This window comes from Coenobita brevimanus, chromosome 75 (genome assembly GCF_032717465.1).
Source record: "Coenobita brevimanus isolate Jiangsu-jjx chromosome 75, ASM3271746v2, whole genome shotgun sequence".
NCBI classification, from domain to species: Eukaryota; Metazoa; Arthropoda; class Malacostraca; order Decapoda; family Coenobitidae; genus Coenobita; species Coenobita brevimanus.
Window position 1 is genome coordinate 28,871,232 of NC_137028.1, and position 16,747 is coordinate 28,887,978.

Genomic DNA, 16,747 nt, shown 5'->3' on the forward strand with positions numbered 1-16,747 from the left:
GCATAGCTTATGTCCAGTACTGACCTCAGTATGACGAGGTGTAACTCCGTGATATGATTGCTCACTCCGCCACTCCGCCACTCATAGGTTTGCTAGTAAAAACTGAAATCACAACTAATATGTGATTCAGCTACGGAATCAGAACTGACCATCTGATGTGAGAACACACGGTCAAGTGGAACCAGCAGCTGCCATTTAAGAGGCACTCGTAAACAATCAGATCACACCCATTATCCTTTCAAAGAACCACCAAGCCTGGGCGAGACATGGTGAGGTTAGGTCAGGTTTGGTTGGGAAGAGGGGATAAGTGAGGGGTTCCAGGAGATTACACGGAGCTAACGTAAGGGTGTATCCAGGACTGTAGGAGGGGAGAGGGGAGGGGACGGAGTCCACAAAAATAACATCCCTTGCGCAGGGAGCTAACAGGGAGGGGTGAGAAAAGAGTAAAAATTAAGAAAGAAAAATACTTATGTGCTTGTACCGAGATTCTCTTGAAAATGTCGGCAATGTTTGAAGTGATGTGCAAGACACTGAACAGTATTAACGGTACATACGTTCAGTGAAGATAAAAGGGGGGAAGGTTCTATATATATATATTGTTACGGAACAGAGAAAGATAATGTACACTTTAAGTGAGAATACGAAGAGTCACTACTGTCCCGTAAAGTTCCAGGTTCAAAACAGAGTTAGGTAAAATTACAAGTTAAAGTTTAATGCTCAAACTAACAACAAAACATTCAGGACTCATAAGGATAATGTAATGGCAAAAACAGGTTAAATATATGGTTAACTGCAATAGCCTCTATTAACACGAAATTAGCAAGAGTAAATTTATCTAAGTCAGCCCTGATAAAATGAGATACCAGATAATACTCAGTGAATGCCAGATAAATTATTACAGATACAAACTATTATCAAAAATGACTGACAAAGAACCCTACATGAATTACAAAAACCTCACTAGGCCTACAAATTAAACCTATGCTATACAGTACAAGAAAAAAATACAACAGTTATACTCAAATTACACACAGCTGCTAGATGGTTGGAGACTTCTTGAGCACTCACAATAATAATATCTGTACAGGGGAGGACAGAGATGCGAACAAAATGAGGAGCAGATCTAAGTGGCAATGATGCAGAGACTGAGCTCATTATATAGGAGCCAGGGGAGCCTGACACAACTTGTAAGAGGGACGCGCAAATGAAGCGATGGGGACAAACGGTCGACAATCCCGCACTGAATAACAGAAAGGACGACTTACTCTACTATAACGGTAGAAGGGGGGGACTGAGGCAGAACACGCTCGTGATCAAACATGCAGCAACTGGGCGTTAAAATTACACAAAGGATGATGAAATCACAGGCTATGTAACACCTCCCCACAAAGAAAAAAGAAATTTACAAAGGAAATTTCTTATTACTCTAAAACAATCTGTATAAGGCATTACAGACCATGCAAAGGTCTTTCCTAATGTTACAAAACATGAGATCTCCCTAGCACGTTCAGTCATAGGTACTTGCCAGTATCCCTTTAACAAATCAAACTTACTTATGTACCTAGCCTTTCCGATCTTGTCTATGCAATCTTCCACACGAGGGAGAGGGTAAGTGTCTGTTTTAGTTATCTGATTAACACGTCTGTAGTCGATGCAAAGCCTCTGTGACCCACCTGGCTTCGGGACCAGAGTGACAGGAGAACTCCACTCGCTCTGACAGGGCTCAATCATCTTGTGGTCCAACAGGTAGCCAAGCTCCTTCTGGATGAGAGGAACTTTCACTGGGTTCACACGGTAAGGAGGCAATTTAATTGGCTTTGCGTCTCCAACATCGACATCATGCATCAACACAGTGGTTCTTCCTGGAGTGGCACGGAACACTTGCGGGTACTCCTGCAGTAATGCCGAAAACTCCTGCCTTTCCTTGGGTGGTAGATGAGAAAGCTTAGTCTGGAGATCATTCATGATATCAGGATTCTTCCCCAAACTATCACTCAGGCTCATACTGCATGGGAGAGCTTCACTTGCAGACTCGGGTGGAACAGCTACAGTGCAGACTGGATTATTTTCGTCCCGCCTGTGATATAACTTTAGCATGTTGATGTGACATAGTTGCTTGCTCTTTCTACGATCTGGTGTGGCGATGACATAGCTGACATCACTGAGTTTCTTCTCCACGAAATAAGGGCCACTAAACTTGGCTTGAAGAGGTTGCCCATGAACTGGTAGCAGAATCAAAACCTGATCTCCTGGCTGAAAGTGGCGTAACCTGGACTTCTTGTCATACCAAGTCTTCATCTTCTCCTGAGCAGCTCCTAAATTCTCTCTCGCCAGCTGTAAAGCAGTGGACAGCCGTTCTTTGAACTTCATCACATACTCCAGCAGGTTGACGTCATCTTCCTCCGACAGCCAGCATTCCTTGAGTAACTTAAGGGGTCCTCTTACTTCATGGCCAAACAGTAGTTCAAAAGGTGAGAAGCCCAGTGATTCATTTGGAGATTCTCTTGCAGCAAACACAACGAATGGAAGACCTTTATCCCAGTCTTTCTGATGTTCCAAACAGTATTTCTTGAGCATCGATTTGAGTGTTTGATGATATCTCTCCAACGCTCCTTGGGTCTGGGGATGGTAAGCTGAAGACGTGATCTGGGTGATGCCCAACTCTTTCAGAGACTGCTTGAAAACGTTTGACATGAAATTACTTCCCCGGTCGGACTGTACCTCCTTAGGCAGACCAAACTTTGTGAAGAACCCCAGCATTTCCCTTAACCACGTTCTTTGCTGAGATGTTTCTAATGGAATGGCTTCAGGATAACGAGTAGCCATATCAATCATGGTCAACACATAAGAAAATCCTGAAGAAGTCTTAGGAAGAGGGCCCACAATATCCACCAACACACGGGTGAAAGGCGCCTCAAAAGGAGGAATGGGAACTAGAGGTGCAACCTTTTCGGTCTGATTACACTTCCCCACAACTTGACAGGTGTGACAAGACTTACAATACCAGGAAACATCCCTGAAGATACCTGGCCAGTAGAAGTGTTTCAAAATGCGTGCCACAGTCTTCCTCACTCCAAGGTGTCCTGCCAAACTGGAATCATGAGCCACTCGAATGATATCCTGCCTACAAACACGAGGGATGACAACTTGATGTACAACCTCCCATTCACAGTCGGCTGATGCTGTTGGGGGTCTCCACTTCCTCATAAGTACTCCTGACTTTACATAATAACAAGTAGAAGCACCGGCTGACTCTTCTTCACTGTAAGCAGAGTTAGCTAGACCTTTCAACTCAGGGTCAGCAACCTGCAACTCAACCAACTCTTGACGAGACAAATTATCAACACTACGGGGTACTGCCTCATCTGGTGAGTGGTCCAAATTAGCAAGAAAAGTGTCAGCTAGGATAACATCATCATCATCATCCTCTAAATCACCAGTAACTTTAGACTTAGCCCTAGTGACAGCACATGCAGGGAACACATCAGGGACATCACAATCCTGGGACGCAGCCACTGGCTGACTAGACAACTGAGGAGCTGGACACACTTGACTTCCACCAATATCATTTCCAAGTAAGAAAGTTACACCTGACATTGGGAGTGTCTCAACCAACCCAACCATAACAGAACCATTAACAAAACCAGACTCTAAATTCACTCTGCACAGAGGAACAGAGAAGTAATTATTCCCTACACCTTGTAAGATTACAGTTTCATCAGAGGAATTAACATTAGAGCCTAGAACACTGGTCAGCATAAGGGATTGGCAAGCACCTGTATCACGATATATTTTAACTGATTTCCTGTCATTACTGTCCAGAGGACTGACAAAACCATCAGACAGGAAATTAGCACATGAACTCTTGAGAGTGTCACCCACGTTACTGCTCAAAAGAGGAGCTCCATCATGAGAATTTAAGTTACCCCTCAAAGCAGGTTCAGTTAACTCAGTTAAAGAATTCTGGGAACTCTCAAGAGTGGACACTAGACCAATTGACTGAATATTTAAAGACTCCTTTTTGTTCACATCACGCTGTCTCCTGAAACATCTCTCCGTAGTATGACCAAGCTTACTACAATAAGTACATTTACTTTTCTGAAATCTAGAGGTGAAGCTGGTATTTACTTCCTGAGAAACATCATCTTTATTCTCTTTCCTGTTACCTGTACTCTGAGTAGGGGCAACGTACTTACTCTCAGCTTTCCCTTTTCTCTAGAATATCTCTTGTGAGTGAGAACATACTCATCAGCTAAAACTGCAGCATCAGACAAATTATCTATTCTTTTCTCATCAAGATATAGGCTTACATCTTTATAAATACACCTCTTGAAATCCTCCAGCAAAATCATCTGCTTAAATTTACCAAAATCAGAATCCACATTCTTAGAATTTAACCACTGCTCTAACAGATCTTCTTTGATTTTTGCATACTCAACATGGGATTGCTTATCTTGCTTGTAAGTTGTCCTAAATTTTACTCTATAGGCTTCAGGAACAAGCTCATAGGCCTTAAGAATCAAGCTCTTAACTACATCATAATTATCAGACTGATCCTGAGGCAAAGATGCATAAGTTACTTGAGCTTTACCGGTGAGAACAGTTTGAAGGAGTACTGGCCAATACTCCTTAGGCCAATTAAAACCTGTAGCTACCCTCTCAAACAACTGAAAATACTTTGTTAAATCAGATTCATTAAAAGGAGGGACAAGTTTAACATTTTTAGCCACATCAAAACCATCAGAGCTAGATGATCCAGTTCCACCTTGTTTCATGCGATACTCATGGTCTGCCTGAATCCTGGCAAGTTCAACTTGTGCCTGTATCTGTGCCTCCTGAATCCGAGCCTGAGATTCCGCCTCCTTAGCCTGAGACTCAGCCTGCTTAGCATTTGCCTGAAATTCAGCTTCTTTAGCACGAGCCTCCTGCAGAGCTAGCTGTAACTTAGCTAATTCAATCTGCGTTTGCTCATTTGGAGGAGTTACATTAAACAAGCTTTTATTAATCATGCCAACAATTTGATCTTTAGAATGATGAGAGTGAACTGCAATTCCCAATTGTTGAGCAACAATCTTAAGTTCATTCTTTGTTCTGTTTTCTATATCACACACTGTTTGCACATTTGACAAAAAATCTTTGGCTTCATCAAGTGTAGAAATAGTAGCCATCATGAATATATCACAGTCACAAAATATCAAACAATATCCTTATGATAATATCCTGAATATCCTGATATGAGGTCGCCAAATTTATGTTACGGAACAGAGAAAGATAATGTACACTTTAAGTGAGAATACGAAGAGTCACTACTGTCCCGTAAAGTTCCAGGTTCAAAACAGAGTTAGGTAAAATTACAAGTTAAAGTTTAATGCTCAAACTAACAACAAAACATTCAGGACTCATAAGGATAATGTAATGGCAAAAACAGGTTAAATATATGGTTAACTGCAATAGCCTCTATTAACACGAAATTAGCAAGAGTAAATTTATCTAAGTCAGCCCTGATAAAATGAGATACCAGATAATACTCAGTGAATGCCAGATAAATTATTACAGATACAAACTGTTATCAAAAATGACTGACAAAGAATCCTACATGAATTACAAAAACCTCACTAGGCCTACAAATTAAACCTATGCTATACAGTACAAGAAAAAAATACAACAGTTATACTCAAATTACACACAGCTGCTAGATGGTTGGAGACTTCTTGAGCACTCACAATAATAATATCTGTACAGGGGAGGACAGAGATGCGAACAAAATGAGGAGCAGATCTAAGTGGCAATGATGCAGAGACTGAGCTCATTATATAGGAGCCAGGGGAGCCTGACACAACTTGTAAGAGGGACGCGCAAATGAAGCGATGGGGACAAACGGTCGACAATCCCGCACTGAATAACAGAAAGGACGACTTACTCTACTATAACGGTAGAAGGGGGGGACTGAGGCAGAACACGCTCGTGATCAAACATGCAGCAACTGGGCGTTAAAATTACACAAAGGATGATGAAATCACAGGCTATGTAACAATATATATATATATATATATATATATATATATATATATATATATATATACAAGTATGTGTATATATATTCATCTCAGCGCAATCGCAGAACCTGAGAGTATTAATATTGGTACCACGAACACTCTAATAGTACGGAGAGCTCAAGTTCAGTTTTCCAGATAACGTCAATGATATTCACCTGAGAGAGGGAGAGAGAGAGAGAGGGGCAGCTTTTATAGTATATTACCGCCACACCTCAACTGCTGTTTCGTTGGCCAACTGAACAGTAAAACAATTGCAGACAATGATAGTAGTTGCCACACACTGAGACAACCAAATGGTGTTACTGTGTGTGGGGTGCGAAGCGTGACCTTCATATTGATAATGAGATCCAAACAAAAGTGCAGTGTGGGTGGACGGAAGTATAACTACTGTCTTATTTTCGTTGAGAAATCAAACTGTAACACTTCCACTTACGTGATTTATTTAATCTAACTCACCTCATTGTTTTCTCGTAGGGTTTTTATATTTCTTTTACAATGAATAGTTAGCATAACATCTATCTAACTATAGCCAGACGCCTTCATCCTAAAAAGGGTGACCACAAACAAATCACCTCCATGACGCCCTGTCCTCCTTCATTTGGCTATCTTCCCTCTAGTTCACACTCCCTCTCATAATCTCCACTCCATCCCTCCATCTTATCATCGGTCTCTCCCTCCCTCTTACTTCCCCACTCACTTCCACTCTTCCACCATGTCTCTCATTCTCCATCCTCTTCACATGGCCAATCCATCTTAGAGTATTTCTCTAATCACTTATAATCACATCCACATGAACACCACAGCATACTGGAAAATAATAACGTGACCGACTGGCAAGTAAGAGGTGTTTAGGAACCTCGTTCAACGCCAAAAACATATCCCATGGGGTGAAATCAGAAAAAGGGAAGGACCGAGAGACTGCATCCGGCTGGAGAGTTAGAAGTGAGCTGGAGGCAGCAAGAGAAACTGAGAGCTGAGGACGTAATTTAGGGTCGCAAGAGATAAGGTCGCTCCGAATCAGGAAAGTGTGGATATTAACCGCTGAGGCAACAAGCAGCGAGCACTTGATTGTTGTGTGGTTAGCAGTTGTGCCACTAATGCTTGTCATCGGTCGCCTATCAGTGGATCTGTGATGCTATAAACGCAGGTTGGCAACCACCCCTCACCACGCCAGACCACACCACACCACACCACACCACGCCACACATTACACCACATCATACCACACCACACCATACCATGGAAATAAGTGAGGTTGGTCAGTAAGCATGCAGGAAAGCTTGGGGTTGTGAGGGTGTTAGACAACAGACGAAAGCTAGTACAGGACTGGAGTGTGAGAGGGTAAACAGACAAGCTTCATAAAAACGTGTGTGTGTGGGGGGAGGGGGAGGGGGTGTTTTGAGAAGAGGCCAGAGTGTGTGGCAAAAATAAAAACATAAAGAATGTGACAGAACAGGAGATGGATGTAATAATATAAACCAAGTAGTGTTTTCTGATCAGACAGGGAATATGTGAACAAATCAATGTTCTAAAGTAACATGTAGGATAGTGAGCGTTTAATGACGGTAGGTCAAGTAAAAAATACTAACATATTTAATATACTATCTGGTAGGGACGAGTCAGTGAAAACCTAGTATGTCACACACACACACACACACACACACACACACACACACACACACACACACACACACACACGTCTATCCGTCTATCCGTATCTGTGTTTGTGTGTGTGAGAGAGAGAGAGAGAGAGAGAGAGAGAGAGAGAGAGAGAGAGAGAACTTGCTACCTTCAGACAATTTTACAACAGAGAGAGAAAAGGAACCCTCGCAACCAATCAATTACATAAACCTCAGTTAAAACTTGGGTTTATGTTTTTTCTGATTTGTCACTTAAGTTTGTTGTCACTTTTTTACCAATACTTCTCCTCATTATTTCATTTATCTTTAATACCTTTGTGTCCCTTCGTCCCCTACATTTCTCTTCATTATCATTACAGAAGCCGAGTCACATCACCTCTATGTTCACCCCGTTGTCTTCCCTCGAATATAGGAGTCATATTTATAAAGGAATCTAATAAATTTTCTGAGTAAACTTAGTCTCAATCACAGTTTACTCTGCTGATTATTTATTGACATTATTTTCCTTTCATCTTCACTCTTATATGACTACTGAGATTTCTGTTTGGTATGATTGATATTATTCCCAACTTCAGCTTAGAATCCTTCTTAAACACGGCCCTCGATCCGCCGCTGTAAAGCTCGAAGGCTCTCAAGTCAACCAAGCAAGAAAAAAATAAAGACATTGTAGGCAGTCTTGACAAAGAGAGTCGAAGCAGCTTCCCCGTTGAGCAAATAATTGTTCTGGTTGGAGGCTAAACAGTATTACGCTATGCGGTTGCTATGGTCGAAGATTCAGACTATTAGCACTGAAATATGTTTTTTACGTCCCATGGTATGTTTTACTCTGCCAGAGCTCAAGTCTTCAGTTATTGGTCCTTAATACTCGTTTGGGTTTGTGTCTGGCCGGTGACTTGGCGAATACTTGTCTCAGTGGGGGTGAGGTAAGAGAGGAGAGGGAGAGGAAGGGTATGGGAGGATATGTGGAAAGAGGAAACTTATGCAGTCGACTTCATGAGGAATGCTGAAGCAGACAGTGCACATTTACTAGGTCCCAGTCCTCTCTTAGATAACATCCCTCAGTAGTCGGCTCCATGTAGGTCCCCAATTTTACTACAGGGTGAACAGAGGCAAGAAGGAAAATATGCTGAAGCAACCAGCCTCACCGCCCGAGAACTGAAATCGGTTCTTCCAGGAACAAGATGGATGAGCTAACCAATGCACTACTGGCACCCATTGAAGTGCGGACATTGGGGTGATAACAAAGCTGAATGGCGAAGGGAAGGAAGGAGAAAGTAGTGAGAATGAGACAAAGGGATGTGAAAGAGGAGTGTTATAGAGAGGGTAGGCGGGGGGTTGGGGAAGTGGCTCGAGGGGTATGTTAGGAGTGTGTGCTTGGGTTAAGGAAAAGTGGTGAGAGAAATGAGAGTGGAGGGGGAAGGAAAAGACGGAGGGAGTGTGAGATGTGGAAAAAGAGAGGGGAAAGGGGCCGGGAGGGGAAGAAAGAAGAGGGATGTGGATATTGCGGTCAAGTATAGGGGGAGAAAAGGCGAGGTGAGGGTACTGAAGGATAAGTTCAGGAGATAAAAGACTGGGTAGGGAAAGGAAGGGAATGGGGAAGGGTGAGAGTACTGACAGATTAATAGGGAGATGAAGAGAAGCGTAGGGTTGGGGTGTAGACACTGTAGGTCAAGTAGCCTAATGGGGCAGGGAATGAAAGGGGAAAGGCAGGGTATAGAGGTGTTCCAGAAAAGGGGAAGAGGGAGAAGGTCCTGCGATGTTTATATAAACAGGGATGGGAGAGGAAGGGTATGCGAGGATTTTAGAGAAAAGGCTGGGGGAGGAAGGCTGGGAGAGTCAAAGTGAAGGAGAAGCGAGGTTAAGGGTGTGGGTGATTTCTGGGAAGGGTCACGTACAGTTATGAACAATGGGTGAGAAGTGTTGAAAGTGAGAAAAAGGGGAAATGAGGGGCAGGCTTCGGAAGTGGAAGGGTGACAAGAGGAAGAAGACGAAGAAAAAGGCTTAGATTATTTCCTAGCAAGGTTACAATGGTCATGAACCGAACAAGTTATTCATGCAGTCACAGCCCTCCAACAGAATACAACAAGCAACAATCGAAATGACATCTAAATCATCATATGCACTATTGACAGAACTAGTGCCGGGGGGTGAGTAATGAAGGTGAAGTATTGGGAGTGAAAGAGTGAAGGGGCAAAGGAGTAAGGAAGAGTAAGGTGACAAACGTGGATATTGGGTGTGAAGTATGAGAGCGAGAGAAAATATCTGAGAAATGAAATATATAAAATTCTGAAGGCAGAGCAATTAAACAATGGAGATACATTAAGCCTTAGTGTAAGGTAAATGAGAGAGAGAGAGAGAGAGAGAGAGAGAGAGAGAGAGAGAGAGAGAGAGAGAGAGAGAGAGATGCTAATGTTCCCCCTTCAAGGCTTCATGCAGTCCTAATAAAATCGTCAAGCCCAAGGCACAATCAGGGAGAAAAATCTGGTTACTCTTCTACTGCAGCTTCACATTTAGGGCTTCTCCATCACATTCCTTTCCGACTCATCGTGTCTACGAGATTTGTCTATGGACAGAGAAACATACGAAAAATCTGTCAGCTTAAGAATATAAGCTAACAAACGAAAGTGGGTAGCAGAAAGGGTGAAATGTTAGGCGAACTTTGGTCCTGATCTGTCCAGACCTACCTCACACATCAAAGTCTGCAAGTTACAATTTCCTGCTCTTGATTCTGAAGATGACCGGAGCACTTCTGCTTCTCCTTCTTTCATCAATATTTCGTTATTCTGTTCCCTCTTGATGCAATAGTGGATCCAGAGACAGGTCCACGTAGTCTCAACACCCTCATCCCTTTTAACATTTTTTTTTTCTCTTCAACAAGGAGACAGAACTTTAGAATGAAAAAAGTCTCTGAACTCCTTATTGCAAGACTTTGATTTAGTTATATATATATATATATATATATATATATATATATATATATATATATATATATATATTGTTTGTGGATTTAAAAAAAAACTCAGAAAATGCAAGAATATCTTTATTGTCATGAGCCTTAACTCTTGGGAGCATGTTGTAAAGGGTAGTGAATTCACGATCTTATTTCAAGGGGCTGCTTTGTACTGTGGGCTCTATTGTTAATTCTTATTTTGTATTTCCTATATCTCTTTCTCGATCCCTTCCTCGCCATGAAAAGTGAGAACTGGCGTTCGGATGATGATGATGATGAGTATGATGATAATGATGATGATGATGATGATAATGATGATGATGATGATGATACTATGACTATAAATTTTACACTCATGATTGAATTCTCTATTCTCTGGCTTCGGTTTTGCTGTCATTCTCTGACTTAACATATCTGCGCTGTTTACTTTCACCTAATTCTACTAACTATGAAAAATTCTTCGACTGTATTACTTCTACGATGGAACACATTCTATCCATTTCTCCTTTCTCTGAAACCTCAGTTCTAGGGGATTTCAATGTTAACCATCACCATTGGCTCTCCTTTCCTTTCACTGATCCACCTGGTGAACAAACCTTCATATTTTCTATCCCTAATAACCTAGAGCAGCTTGTACAGCACCCTACCTGAATCACTGACTGCCTTGGAGAGAGCTCCATTATACCCGACCTCTTCCTTACAACTAATCCTTCTGCTTACACTGTTAATCTTTCCACTCCGTTGCACTCCTACGATCACAACCTTATTACTTTAACCTGTCCTATCGCTCTGGTACGGACTGTGGACCCTCCAAAGAATCAACAATTGTGGTGCTTTGGAGCTGCGGATTGGGAGGCCCTCAGGCAGTAATTCTTTGATTTTCCCTGGAATGATTATTGTTTCCATGGCCAGGAACCATCTGAGAGTGCCTTGTGCATTACGGAGGTTATTCTCTCGGGCATGGAAGCATACATTCCCTTCTCATATCCATTGACTAATGCAAGAAAGCCTTGGTTTTATCACACTTGTTCTAATGATGTCCAAAACAAAGAGAGGGCCTATAAAAGGTACCGGAGCCAACCCACCCCTGAATCACATCATTTTTATGGATCTACCCGGAATCGTGATAAGTATTCTTTGCTCTGCTAAAAATAATTTCATCTGTACTAAATGATCTCAACTCTCAAACCCGAATTTTTCTCGCTCCGTCCGGCACCTTGCAAAAAATCTTTCTAACAACTTTCCTCATGATCCTTCCCTCCTCTCTTCTACTCTGATGGCTCTGTAGCTATTTCTTCTACTGATAAAGCAGATCTCTTCGCTCAGATTTTCTCCTCCAATTCCACCTTAGACGATTCCGGTGCTGTTCCTCCATCACTTCCCCCCTCTGACTTCCTCATGGCTGACATTAAAATTTCTTCAGCTGACGTAGTTTCTGCGAACACTGACCTCAATACTATCAAGGAATATGGGCCTGATGGAGTCCCTCCTGTTGTTCGCAAGAACTTGGTTTCCATGCTTACATCCTGCCTAAGTAAACTCTTTCGCCTTTGTCTGTCAACTCGTACCATTCCATCTTGCTGGAAGTTTGCTCACATTCAGCCAGTCCCAAAGAAGGGTGACCATTCCCAGTGCTCTAACTATCGTCCAATTGCTTTAACATCCTGTATCTCATAAGTTTTCTAATCAATTCTTTTTCGAAAAATTTTAAAGCATCTTTCCTATCACAACCTTCTTTCTGATCGTCAGTATAGGTTCCGTCAGGGACGCTCCACTGGCGATCTTCTCACCTACCTTTCAGACTCCTTGTCATCCTCCTTTCGGGACTTTGGCGAAAGCTTTGCCATTGCATGTGACATCTCAAAGGCTTTCGAACGAGTCTGGCATAAATCTTTAGTTTCCAAACTGCCCTTTTACAGTTTCTATCCTTCTCTTTGTACCTTCATCTCTAGCTTCCTTTCTGGTCGTTCTATAGCCGCTGTTGTAGACGGCCATCATTCTTCTCTTAGATCTGTCAAAAGTGGTGTTCCTCAGGGCTCTGTCCTATCACCAACTCTCTTCCTTTTATTCATCAACGACCTTCTAAGCTGTACATCTAACCCTATCCACTTGTACTCTGATGATTGCACCCTTCACCTTTCCATTTGGTTCCCACAACGTCCATCTCAGCAGTTACTTCAAAAAACAAGGGATGAGGCTATGGCACACCGAATGTCTGACTTGGCTCGTATCTCTTACTGAGGTCAAAGTAACCTTGTTTTTAATACATCAAAGACTCAGTTCTTACACCTATCAACCCGACAGAATCTCCCACAGGAGTACCAATTAATGTTTAATAATGTCCAGCTCAAACTTGCATCATCCATCAACATGCTTGCGGTTTGATTCACTCGGGACTTATCTTAGAAAGATCATATTACATCTCTTGTAAAATCTGCTTCCAAGAGATTAGGTATGCTAAGCCAACTCCATATCTTCTTTACCCCTGCACAGTTGTTGACTTTATACACGGGTTTTATTCGCCCCTGTGTAGAGTACAACTCTCATGTGTGGGGAGGCTCCCCACATACAGGTCTTTCAACAATGTGGAGTCGAAGGCTTTTCGTCTCATCAACTCTCCTCCTTTTACTGGCTTCCTTCAACCTCTGTCTCCTCGCCACACTGTTGCATCTTTTATTCTTTCCTATCGCACCTTCGATGGTCACTGCTCCTCTGAACTGTCTTCTTGCATTCCTCCACCTCTACGAAGGACCTGTAGCACCCGTCTAACAACAAACTCTCATCCTTTTTCTGTCCAACTCTCTAATGCAAGAGTTAACCGTTATTCCCAGTCTTTCTTTTATGCATCAAGTCAACTCTGGAACTGTCTCCTGTCTGTATATCCTACTTCCTATGATCTCCAGCTTTTCAAACGCAGTGTGTTCAAGCATCTCGAAATGAACGGATCTTGAATTTGGCACTTTTTTGTATTTTTTTTCTTGGAAGGAACAGTTTGCTGGTTGTTGGCCTTTGGTTCCTTCTTCCTTGCATAAAAGAAAGTTAGTAATAAAAAAATTTGACCCCCGCACCTTTATAACCACTACCTCATCCTCCTTTTATTTTTTTTACCTCTCGTCCACCTTTACCCAAACTTGCGAAATAATTCCCCCCGTTTTTCTTATCTTTCCTCTTTTCTACCCCCTTTTCCTGTCGTCTCTCTCCTTAATTTCCCTTTTCTCTCCCTATTTTATTCTCAGTTCCTCTTCCCTCCACTCCTCTCACCCCACCATTTTCGGTCACCCGCCACTCCTCCACCGCGTAATGTCCATCATAAGACCGGTTGGCGGCCAAACGAAGACACCCCGCCCTCAAATTTACGGTTGTTTTGCCAGTGTGGTTCTTCATTACAGCGGTGCTGGAAACTGAGGTAGATGAGTCAGGTGGGAATGAAGACGTGGTACTGGAAGATATAATGGAAGTTAATCATCTCATGGTTGGGGAAACCCCAGTGTTCTACTGCAGGTATCGGAGGGCGGTTTTATTCGGCTGAGAGTAAGTACAACGAGCCTGAGAGTGTTAATTTTGGTACCATTAACCCTTCCACGATTGGGGCACCTCTCGTATTCTGTTCCAACTAACGCTAGACGATATTATTCAGTTGAGGGTGAGTACAGGAGCCGGACAGTGTTAGTGCCGTGGAAACGCACAGACCAAGGACGAGAGTAAAGCATTAACATCATACTGACGTCCACTGACACAACACATCTTGACATGCTGTTTAAATGGATGAAATTATACCCACATTATGGAGCCGTGTTTAATGTGAAGAAAAAAAACTTGCCTCCCGAGTTCAAGAATGCCCATGCCTGGCCGAATGGGTTGTATCATCAAAATAAATACGTCCCATATGGAACACTTTTCCATAAAACCGTTTCAATATGTGGGTATAACTTCGTTCAGTGACGCAATCCGGCCTCCCTGAACCAAGTGCCACAAATTTTACTTCCCTCGTGATTTTTACGTCCTAATCTAATCGTCTCCACAAGACTTTTCTCGTCATAGCAGTATACAAAAACCGAGGTGGCCGGAATGCAATTACTTATCTGCTGTTTGGCGAGCATCCTTAAACATTTTGCTGGTTCATACAGGGAGACTGTTGTCATTAGATTACAGATATCAGTATGAGATTTGCTTATCAGTCGAGTAACCTATATTAAATTTTCAGTTAAATACAGACAGTGGTTCATTTTGTTTTAAATAATAATAAAACAAAAATCATTAACTTAACCTGCGATTTTAGGTAATATAGAAGAACCGGTCCTCGTGACATGGGCTCATAATCATCCAGGCTTCTAATTGTATTTCTGATTCTGCTAACACCAAAAATATTCCCAAAGCAGAATAAAAACGTAAAAATTAAGTAAGAATAGCCATTAGAATATCACCTAAAAAAAAAAAAAAAAAAAAGGGAGTCGACCCTATGACGCTATTCAGCAAGTCAGAAATAGCTCTCATGCCGCAAGTTAATAATTTTCTAGGCTTGTAATTCTGTTTGTTGTAGCGGCATGAAGCGGACTGGAGCAGATGCATTATGCAGGGATGAAGATGTTGACAAATGTTCGGTCAGTCACCTTACCTGACAGGATCACCAAGAGAGTCTGACATGAATAAGGACGACTGGCCAGGAGGAGGGGGAAGGTGCACTGGAAGGGTGGGGATGGGGGAGAAAAAAGAGCAGGGTGCGTTTCGAAGGGGGGGGAAAGATGTTGACAAATGTCCGGCCAGCCACCTCACCTGACAGGCTTACAAAGAGTCTGGCGGGGTAGCCTAGCCGAGGCGGGGGGGTAAGGAGGGGAGGGGAGGGGAGGGGAGAGGGAATCTGGTTGGGGAGAGGGTGTGGAGTAGTGGGAAGGGGAGAAGGAAAGGGAGCAGAGACACAAAGAGGTAGGAGGTGGGAGGGAAAAGAAGCAGGTGGAGGGTAGGGAGAGAAGAGGAGCTAGGAGAGACAGAAGCATTAATGGCCGGGCAGGTTTGAGTGACATCCATCATTTCTCACGTCGGTAATAAATTCCCCCAAATTAGTCTCTGTCTAGGTGCGCACGCCTGATGGTGGACTTGTTCTTTCAGCAGGGAATTTATACAGATGAATGTGTGTGTGTTCTGTACACATCACGTCACAAGTCCCTGATACTGTGGGTGGTATAGCCATAAGCAAAAGTTCACCAACAATCCCCCGCTAGAATTGCATCCTACCTTTCATATTTCACATTTCCCCGGAACTTTAGAGAGTCCTTTATTTACATGCTCATTTATTGTGTATTGCATGTTGCTGTCATATGTATATCATCATCATCATCATCATCATCAGCCATTGCAAGTCCACTGCTGAACGAAGGCCTCACCCAACCTTCCCCACGAATTCTTTGACTGAGCCAGACTCTGTCATGTTTTTCATGTAAACTTTTTTATCCCATCACTCCACCTCCTGTCTGGCCTTTTTCTGCTATGCTTACTATCTCTTGGAGTCCAGTCAGTCAGCCTCTTGCTCCATCGGTTATCCCTTATTCTTGCTACATGACCTGCCCATCTCCATTTCTGTTCTTTTATTACGTCTATAACGTCTTTGACTTTAGTCTGCTTTCTCACCCAAGTTGATCTTTTCCTGTCTCTCAAAGATATTCCCAACACTGACCTTTCCGTTACCCTTTGAGAACGGATTAGTTGATTTTCCGTCGATTTTGTTAGTTTCCTGGTCTCACAACTGTACGTCATAGCTGGAATTATACATTCTTCCTATACGTTTCGTTTTATAGATATTGGCAAGCTACTTTTAATGACGCTTCTTTGTTTACCGAAAACGCTCCATCCAATTGTAATGGGTTTTTTAAATTTTTCTATCATGGTTTTACGTTAATTTTAGTATTTGCCTCAAGCAATTGTACTCCTCGACTTCAAGAATTTTTTCGCTTATTCTGATGACGCTCTTAGGTGTATTTCGATTAAACATTAGTTTACTCCGGTTCCGCTTTAGCCCTACTCTGAGACCTTCTTTGTTCAGGTCATTCAACATTTCTTGCAGTGTCAGTGCTGTTTCTGATATTAGGACAATGCCATCTGCAAAT